Here is a 9,818-nt window from a genome sequence, read left to right as displayed (position 1 = left end):
GAGATCTAGGTGGTTTGCCAGAGTTTTTCAAAATTCTCAGTATACTCGTTAATGGAAACAGTGTGTCTTTTATCTGCAAAAGGTTGGCCTCATGGTATGTTGAGCATTACAGGTGTTATGAGATTTCTGAGATGGACACAACTGAAATTCTTGAACCAAAGGATCTTAATGATTATGTCCCTCTAATTTCATATCCAGTTCAAGGAAAGGCAATAATATCTTTATATAGGTTTCTTCTCCGGCGGCACGGTGGTGTAGTGGTTAGCGCTGTCGCCTCACAGCAAGAAGGTCCTGGGTTCGAGCCCCGGGGCCGGCGAGGGCCTTTCTGTGCGGAGTTTGCATGTTCTCCCCGTGTCTGCGTGGGTTTCCTCCGGGTGCTCCGGTTTCCCCCACAGTCCAAAGACATGCAGGTTAGGTTAACTGGTGACTCTAAATTGACCGTAGGTGTGAATGTGAGTGTGAATGGTTGTCTGTGTCTATGTGTCAGCCCTGTGATGACCTGGCGACTTGTCCAGGGTGTACCCCGCCTTTCGCCCATAGTCAGCTGGGATAGGCTCCAGCTTGCCTGCGACCCTGTAGAAGGATAAAGCGGCTAGAGATAATGAGATGAGATGAGATCTTACATATATGTTATTGACCAAGGATGGAGATGTTGTTCCGTACTGTTCTGAGTCCTGATAACATTAGAAGACTCAATGTTCCTGAAGCCTTGAACTCAGTCGATCACCTGAAAGACATATTGCGTAAAAATCTCCAGCTTAATTAAGATTTTGTTATTCAAGTTGAAGATCCTGAATTTGGCAATGAGCTCTGTAATCTCATTGCCATATCTGATCGACCCCTGGAAGAGCTGTTTTGAAAGTTATCAGCCAAGCACATGCTGTTTCTGATGATGTTTCTGATATGTCCTCACTGGACACTGCCAGTATGGCATCCTCACTGTCAACAAGCTCCAGTCAAAGTTCCTCAAGTCTGCCTCTTAGAACATGTGAAAATTCAGAGTGGCCCTCTCCCTTCCCTATTCCAACATTTTCTTATGATGTGGAATTGAGACTTGCCAAAACGAACGAGAAGTACAGAGAAAACAGTACACTGCTTGATCCTCCGAGGGAGATGATCAGTGCCATCTCAACTGCCCTAGTTGGCGCTACGTTTTCCTTCAGCGTATACCCAACAAAGAAGCATCAGGAACAAGTGGCTATGGAGTTGATAAAAAAGCACCCATGTTTGAAGGATCCATCTCTTGGAACCTGTTATGATAGCTGGGCCATAAGACTCCACCACAAGGTTGGAAATTACCGCAGTAAACTAAAAGAAGCAGGTTGCAACGAAGTCATGGTCAACAAAAAGAGAGGAGGCAATGATGGCAGGAATTGTTTGAAGAAGGCAAAGCGCTGTGAAATAAATTTTCTCCCTGATATTCCAGCTGGACAGTGCAACAAGTCTCTACTAAATGAAAAGGCTGCTTTGCAGGAGGAAATGAAAAAAAAAGACATCACAACAATGCATTCATCAATACCAAAATGGAATTGACTTTTTCATTAAGAAGGAAGGAGATTGTGAATGAAGACCCACCGATAGCTGATGTTCTGGCACAGTGGCCAGCGTTGTTTCTGGAAGAACAGGTATGTGCCTAAATCTGATTAAGGTTCATTCTGATGTACTGAATCCTCGTCATTGAATGCCCTAAATTCTGTTTTTGTTCCTTAGGTCTGCTTAGAGTTTCACAGGATTACTGGCGTTCCACTCAAGGAGACCTTTTTCTCTTCCCTGGATAAATATGCACCAAAGATAATCAAAATGTTCAGGTCACAAAAGGGGTCCTCCGGTGATGATTTGAAGAGTCTTTTGAACAAACTGGACAATCAAGTAAATTACTATTTGATCTATTCTTTCTCTTTGCATATTAGTATGGTTTACTTGTGCCTCCTTTGCTAAGGCAGAACTCAAAACTGTGTTGTGATTCTGGTACAGTTGTACGTTTCATTTTTGAAGATAGGTTTGCGATGTAGAGGTCTGCGCGGTCGGATTTTTCAGTCCAGCTCCTGCCCGCGCCCGCATTGTGCAGTCCCACTCCCGCCCGCGCCCGCAAAGTATTATGATTTTCAGTCCCGCTCCCGCCCGCACCCACAAAAGAATTATGATTTTCAGTCCCGCTCCCGCCCGCGCCTGCCATATTTTGTCCCACTCCCGCCCGCAAATCCCGCAGACGTTCGCGTTATTTCTCAGGAAAGTTCTTGTCTTGACACAGTGTGATGGTGCCCCGCCTCCTACTTTGAGTGGATTTGAGCATAAATATCTACAGCTCACGTTTGTTATTGTTTACCTTATTTCTGAATTCAGCATGTAGTATCTCTAATAAGAATAATTAGTGCTGTCAAACGATTAAAATATTTAATCGCAAATCACACATTTTTATCACATGAGAAACCATTGTAATTCTCTGATCAGCATAAAAAAAGTGAATGGGCTTGCTTTGTACTAATGTTTTTTTTTTCTTGCAAAGCTAGTAAAAGAAATGAATTGATTTACTTGTTGCGTTAGTCTACAACTTTAATCAGAGAGACAGGTTACACAGTCACTACGTTTACATGCACATAGAGAGAATCGAATTTCTGCCGTTGCTCGACTGAAATCGAAGTTCAAAATGCCATGTATACACCTTAATTCGGCTGAAATTGAACCGAACTTGATTTCTCGGAATCGAGCTACACGACCTAGTTTATGCGATTTCTGCCGAGCTATTTTGCGCATGTATACCCTATCGAGCTAGTTGTCGAGCTACTTCCGGAAGTGACGAGTGACGAGACCACAAGCGGGAAACACAACAGCCTCGGTCGGCATGACAACGAATCATGACAACGACATGAATCTTTTCTTTTTGTGGCATTGTTTGCACTGTTAAAATTTAGCTCACTTACTGTATCACCAAATACATCTGTACAACTGTTGCATAGCTGTGAATTGTGTACATAAACAAGTCATTGTATTTGTGTGTGTGTATATATGTCCAACATCTGAAGAATGTCAATAAAAACAAAACAACTGAACTTTTTGTGTGTTTATTAAGACATAAGTTAAATTGCAAGCAAAAAAAACATTTTTTGCAAGCAAAAATGGACTTTAGAAAAATATTATTGTGCAAAATAAGTTGTCTTACAAAACAGTGGTCTGTGCCAGACAGTTTGTAGCCATAGCAAGATTGGGTGTTTTAAGTGCATTTTAGCGGATTTGAACATGTTTTGGGCTGGAATACGTCAGCAGTATCTAGCAACACTACAGCTCTTCTTCATGACGACAACCGGAAGTGGCTCGGATGCATAATAGCTCGATTTCACTTGTGCATGTAGGAATGGCTTTCTCTAACTTCCCTGCTGGGACCCTTTGCTCGATTACTGACAGCAGCTCGATTTGGACGTGCATGTAAACGTAGTCAGTGACGGTAGGCTTGACTCAATGCTATCCCAGAAATCCTTCCTGTAATATGCAAATTTGGCCGCCTCTGATTGGACAGCCAAATTTGCATATTACAGGAAGGATTTCTGGGATAGCATTGAGTCAAGCCTACCGTCACTGTGTAACCTGTCTCTCTGGTTAAAGTTGTAGACTAACGCAACAGCTAAATTAATTCACTCATGGTTCTCTTGCTAGCTGGGTATAAGCTGCGAGTTATTAAAGTGTTCAATAGCAAGTTTAAGATGTTTTTTTTTTTTTTACTCAATCCGGCGCAAATTTAGGCATTTTAAAATGTTTTTATTAATGTCAAGTAAGATATCCAGCACAAATTATATATGATACATAAATTAATAATTTATAAATTTTATTTCAAGCATGTTTTTAGTTAGCTGGACTGCGGCTTATCACCGCTCTTACCCGCGCCGCACTGCTTTGCGTCGGGTCCCGCGGGAGTGCAGGGCTCTAGACTAGGCAACACGTCGTACACCGCCTGGATGAGAAATTTGATGCGGTGAGGCTCAGCTCTCCAGATCTCAGTCCAGGTCACTTTCCTCTCCAGCGCATTCTCCCATCTTGTCCAGGCCCCCTGCTGTCTCATGCCCCCCTGCAAGATCTTATTTCCTCCACAGCAGCCCTCACCTCCTCTTGGACCAGGCGCCACTTCTCCTTCCCCCTGGTGTATGAACTTCGTTTATATTTACAAAATACAATGAACTTGGTCAATAAAACTATTGAAAATCTTTTCTTTGTACTTTTGTCAGTTAAATAAAGTACACATATTTTTGTTTTTATTGCATTTTGGAAAATATCCCAACTTTTCTGGAAATAGGGTTTGTAAATAAAGATACAAATTTCATTGTCCGGTGGTCAAGTGTTGATGAGATAGGCTGCCTTGCACTTACGATCGGGTACTCTGTGGTGGTACAGGTATGTCATTTGTACATACGGATGTCATATGGTCACAAAAGCCATCAAAAATCAGATCAATGCATATTAACCATATTAACTGAAGTATGGAGCTTTGCTTCATGTGGGGAGTGCCAGTACAAGTTCAAACCTAGTTGGCGCTTTTTTAAGTCTAATTCCAGTCAGACTTTACTAATATTCAACCTATCCATCCACTATCTGTACAATTCCATCAGGGTCACAGTGGAAACTGGAGCCAATACCAAGCCAGAGTACACCCTGGGCAGGTTGCCAATCTATCACAGGGCTAACACAGAGATGAACAACCATTCACAGTTGACCTAATCCACAGGTCTGGATTGGACATACAAACTAGAGCCCTGCACTCCCACGGGAGTCCCGCGGGACCCGCCGCAAAGCAGTGCGGCGCGCGACAAATTTTGAAAGCTCATTGCAGGCACGGGCGGGATTGACAGCACTAATTATTCTTATTAGAGATACTACATGCTGAATTCAGAAATAAGGTAAACAATAAACGTGAGCTATAGATATTTATGCTCAAATCCACTCAAAGTAGGAAGCGGGGCACCATCACGCTGTGTCAAGACAAGAACTTTCCTGAGAAATAACGCGAACATCTGCGTCATGCGGGATGCGGGGGCGGGAGCGGGACTGAAAATCATAATTCTTTTGTGGGCGGGAGTGGGACTGCACAATGCGGGCGGAAAAATCCGACTAACTCTGCACTGAAAGGCCCCAATCAGACATGAGGTTCGAACCCAGAACCCTCTTGCTGGGAGATAACACTACTAACCGCTGCACCACTGTGCCACCACATGGTTGGCCTAAGTGATAAATTTATTTTCTCAGTTATTATATTCTCAGCCTACTTTAAATTTTTTAGCTAAAAATGATAATATGCAGTTTTAGAAATATAAGCTTACATTGACTTCAGATAAACAAGCATCTAGGGTTACACCAAAATCCTTAAATTAAACTTCTTGTAGAATTTCATAGAATATCTATCAATCTCTAGGGCTAATTTAAAAACCTTTTTGTGAGCAGACTTCATACCAAGTATCAGTATTTCGATTTTATTTCTGTCTAGTAGTCTATTACAATTAAGGAGGAGGAGGTTTCTATTGTGTATCAACAGCATAGATGTAAACACCAGCATTATGTTTATAAATTACCAAGGGTAATTCCAAAGAGCTAGATATAAAGGGAAAAAACCTTATGCTGGATTCTTAGGAACAAAACAACAAAAAAGTTTAGTCTTCATTCAAGGTTCTCAGTAGATTAGTTTTCATAAGTTTTCACATCTTATAGCCTTAGTACAGCAAATCCTCAGTGTTCATTTAACTTATGAAACAAATTAATTTTACTATTGTATTGTTGAACTACAATGTGTAATTGCGTGAAGTTACAACCATGAAGATCAGAGTCCTATTCATCCAAGAACTATTCATGCAAACTGCTTAAAAAGTTTCTCAGCCTGTTTTGTAGCTATGAGTATAAATATTTTGCTCATTTTTATTCTCTAACACCCATGCTTTCCATTTCCTTGAAATATAAGGATCTGGAATCTAGTGACTCAAAGATTTTATTGTCACATGTATTAGTGGGATGTACACAAGTATGGGAAGATGGTGTGAATTTTATTTGACTTAATCCAAGCATCACAGTCAAAATCCAGGGGTCAAGACACCACCGGAGTTTGTATTAGTAATTTCTTCGTAACTATTTAACAGTGGCAGGAGACAAAACAGGAATACTGAGAAAATAAGGCTCAGACACGCACTAAACAATCAGCAAGACTTAGTAACAAAACAAAGAAACAACAAGATATACAGAGACTAACTAATTGAAAAATAACATAAAAAATATTAACACAGTCAGGCAATGAACCAATGACAGAACAGGGATGGAGACAGGACCAGAACAAAAACATAAGCACATAGTGATGTAAATAAAAGACATGATGTGAAGCAGTGATTGTTGCGCTGGGAATCACACTTATTTTAAAAACCTTCCCTAATGGTTTTATATTTATTAAACAACATATTTTGCAACTTTTTGAGTCTCTGCATTTGCTTCTCTCGCTGATTATAATTTCATGAAGTGGAATTTTATATATATATATATATATATATATATATATATATATATATATATATATATATATATATATACCAAAAGTGTATATTTTTTATCATCAAACATGTGAAACTTAAAGCAATTATTCATGGTAGAACAGAGCATTTGAGTGTGAGGACTCTGTCTCAAAAACATCCAAAAGCTCACACAACATCATTTCAGTAGACCAGGATGTCAGAAGAGAAAACGAGACTGGACTTTACTGAATGCATTGCTACATTTAATAAATTAAATGTATGGAGGGCACATATATGAAGCTTAAATTCACACTGCTGAGAAACCAGGGAACAAACAGGGCTATTTTCAAGAACGACACACACACTTGGTGTGAAAAATGGCCTGTCCACAAAGTTATTTAAAGAGAGACGACCTTTCAATTTCATAAAATCGGTAAAATTCAGTTCTCTCTGAAATCTGGTCATTGTGACAGATGTTTATTTCTGTAATATCTCACAAAATGTCAGGCCATTCTGCGGCTGGGAAGTTTCAGGGGATTTCCGAGCAAATAATGTGCACGAACTCACTCGCTTCGCACAGTCAAGCAGACAGAGGAAGTCCGTGTGTGCATGCACAGATTTACCTTTGATCGTGCACTGACAGTTACATTACTCCGTCACTAAACAAACAGCTGATCGCACTGAGGTGCTTGCTGACTGCCAATATTTATTAGTCTGGTCCTGCGTTTCCTTTCCTTCGCAAAATAACGTCTTTTCTTCTCTCTTTCTGATACTGCAGTTGGTCTTTCACATTTCATTCACACACTCACGTCCTCCATTTTTTTCTCCTGTTTCAAAATTGTATTCCACAATGCCTTGCGCGAACAGGGAAAGCCCACCATGTCATGCATGATGCAATATTTTGAATTGGGTCACAGTGAAGCAAGAAAAAAACAGCAGAGAATTTAGGGCCATGTGGCCCTGAATTCATTAATTTTTCTCTTAAAAAAATGAATAAATTGGAAGTCTGTGATTCAAATTTGGGACCTTTTGGTCCACTAAACAAAAATAACTGGGTGTCAGGGAAAATTCTTTTTATGACCTACACTTGAAAAATCTGAAAGGCAGTCTACCTTTAATACAGTTGTCTTTTAGCATCAGAAGAAAATCAATAACATGGACATTCTTTCCAGTTATGAACCAGTTCTGAATGTCTCATTCAACCCAAAGCCTTTTGAGATAAATTATATGAAATGGAAATGACAACACCTGTCAACAAAAGTATTAGCCTTCTGGATTTTGTTCTATCTGGCCACAACCATATGAAGAATGTAGTATTATTGATTTCTTGAAAAAAAAAGTTTTTTTTCAATGAGCGGATGTTCACTGAATACCCAAAATTGTTTGTCATAGGGCATAGAGCAGAACAAAATCAAAGCTTTGAACATCCTGTCTAATTTTTAACTGACAGGTTAAAATATCTTTAACTGACAAGTTTGCATGTAAACTGTTGTCTAGTTTTCATTTGATGTGGCCTCAACAATTTTAGAAAATAATTTTTCCAAAACCAATTCAATTAATACACTAACACAATGATTTGAAAAGGAGAGACTGTTTTATACCCAAAAGACCAAAACATATGGACATTATTTTCAAAGTTTTAGAGGAAGTTTGGGTTAAAACACCAGGTTAGTAATGGTACACTGGAGCAGTTGTGCTGTTGTTCTGTGCTGAAATCAGAATTCAGAACTGGGCTTGAAAATACTTGAGTAATTGTGCATTATTACAGTACCATGGAAGATTTGTACTTAAGCATGATTGAAATTACTCTTACTCATGTAAAATACCAAGAGGAAAAAAAACATTTTCATTTTCAAAGAACTCGTTTAAAATCAAATACCAAACAATTGGTCTTTGAGCAAAGACTGAAACCACCCAATGTAACTGCTTTTTAAAGTTATAATTGGCATAAACTTGAATCATGACATTAAGCAAGATGAGCATCAGTGCCAAAAATCTCATTTCATCGCATTATCTCTAGCCGCTTTATCCTGTTCTACAGGGTTGCAGGCAAGCTGGAGCCTACCCCAGCTGACTACGGGCAAAAGGCGGGGTGCACCCTGGACAAGTCACCAGGTCATCACAGGGCCGACACATAGACACAGACAACCATTCACACTCACGGTCAATTTAGAGTCACCAGTTAACCTGGTGTGTTGGACTGTGGGGGAAACCGGAGCACCTGGAGGAAACCCACGCGGACACGGGGAGAACATGCAAACTCCGCACAGAAAGGCCCTCGCCGGCCACGGGGCTCAAACCCGGACCTTCTTGCTGTGAGGTGACAGCGCTAACCATTACACCACCATGCCACCCCTGTGCCAAAAATAATAATAATATGTTTTCTTTGCTGGATTAACCATTCATTCAGACAGGATGAAATGATTCCTTTGCTTCCCACATGAGAATTGGCCTTCTAAAGAAGCATGATGAAATTTGTTTTGTTGTTAATGCCAATAGCATTCATTCCAACAGAATTATTAAACATTAGCTAAACAGTAAACCAAATAATTGCATAAAGATCCCAGCCTTTCATTGGCTTTGTTCAAGTACTGTTTATTCTCCCCTAAAGTACTGTAAGTCATTTTAGCTATCTTCACCTCGAGTTATGTTTGCATTTTGCAGCAAAGTCAAAACAATTTGTTCCCAAATATGACTTCAATGTAACTGAAACACTATCTATTTTACTAACCATTGTCACACTAAACTTTCTCTGTTACAACCTCATTTTGAAAAAAGTTGGGACACTATGTAAAACGTCAATAAAAACAGAATGTGATGATTTGGAAATCATGGAAACCCTATATTTATTTGAAAATACTACAAAGACAACATATCAACTGAGAAATCTTATTCTAGTCCTTCTGGATAGAGTTATTGGACAGGACTCGTTTAACAGGCAGAGAAGGCGACGTCACAATTATTTATAATGATAATCTAGGCATCACACAAAATTCTGGACATACATTTAATGTGTTTAAGATGCTTTATACTAACATAACATGGGTAGCAACAAAAAATAAATCTACCTAGTCAATTATGCTAATTATTATTTACAGACACCCCCTCCCCCCCAGGTCATACTCCGAATTCCTTTGTGAACTTGCAGATTTTCTCAAACTTGGTTGTTTCTTTAGTCAAAGCATTAATTGTTGGAAATTTTAATATTCAATTGAAGAACCCAGAAGACCCTCTGAGAACAGTGGTCATTTCCACTCTAGATTCAGTAGGGGATAATCAGAAGGTCATCAGACCCACTCATAATGGTGGTCACATGCTTGCTCTAATACTAACATTTGAATT

The sequence above is a fragment of the Neoarius graeffei genome, chromosome 26 (genome assembly GCF_027579695.1).
Source record: "Neoarius graeffei isolate fNeoGra1 chromosome 26, fNeoGra1.pri, whole genome shotgun sequence".
In the NCBI taxonomy this organism is placed as follows: Eukaryota; Metazoa; Chordata; class Actinopteri; order Siluriformes; family Ariidae; genus Neoarius; species Neoarius graeffei.
The sequence above is the reverse complement of the archived record's forward strand: the minus strand, read 5'-3'. Positions refer to the sequence as shown.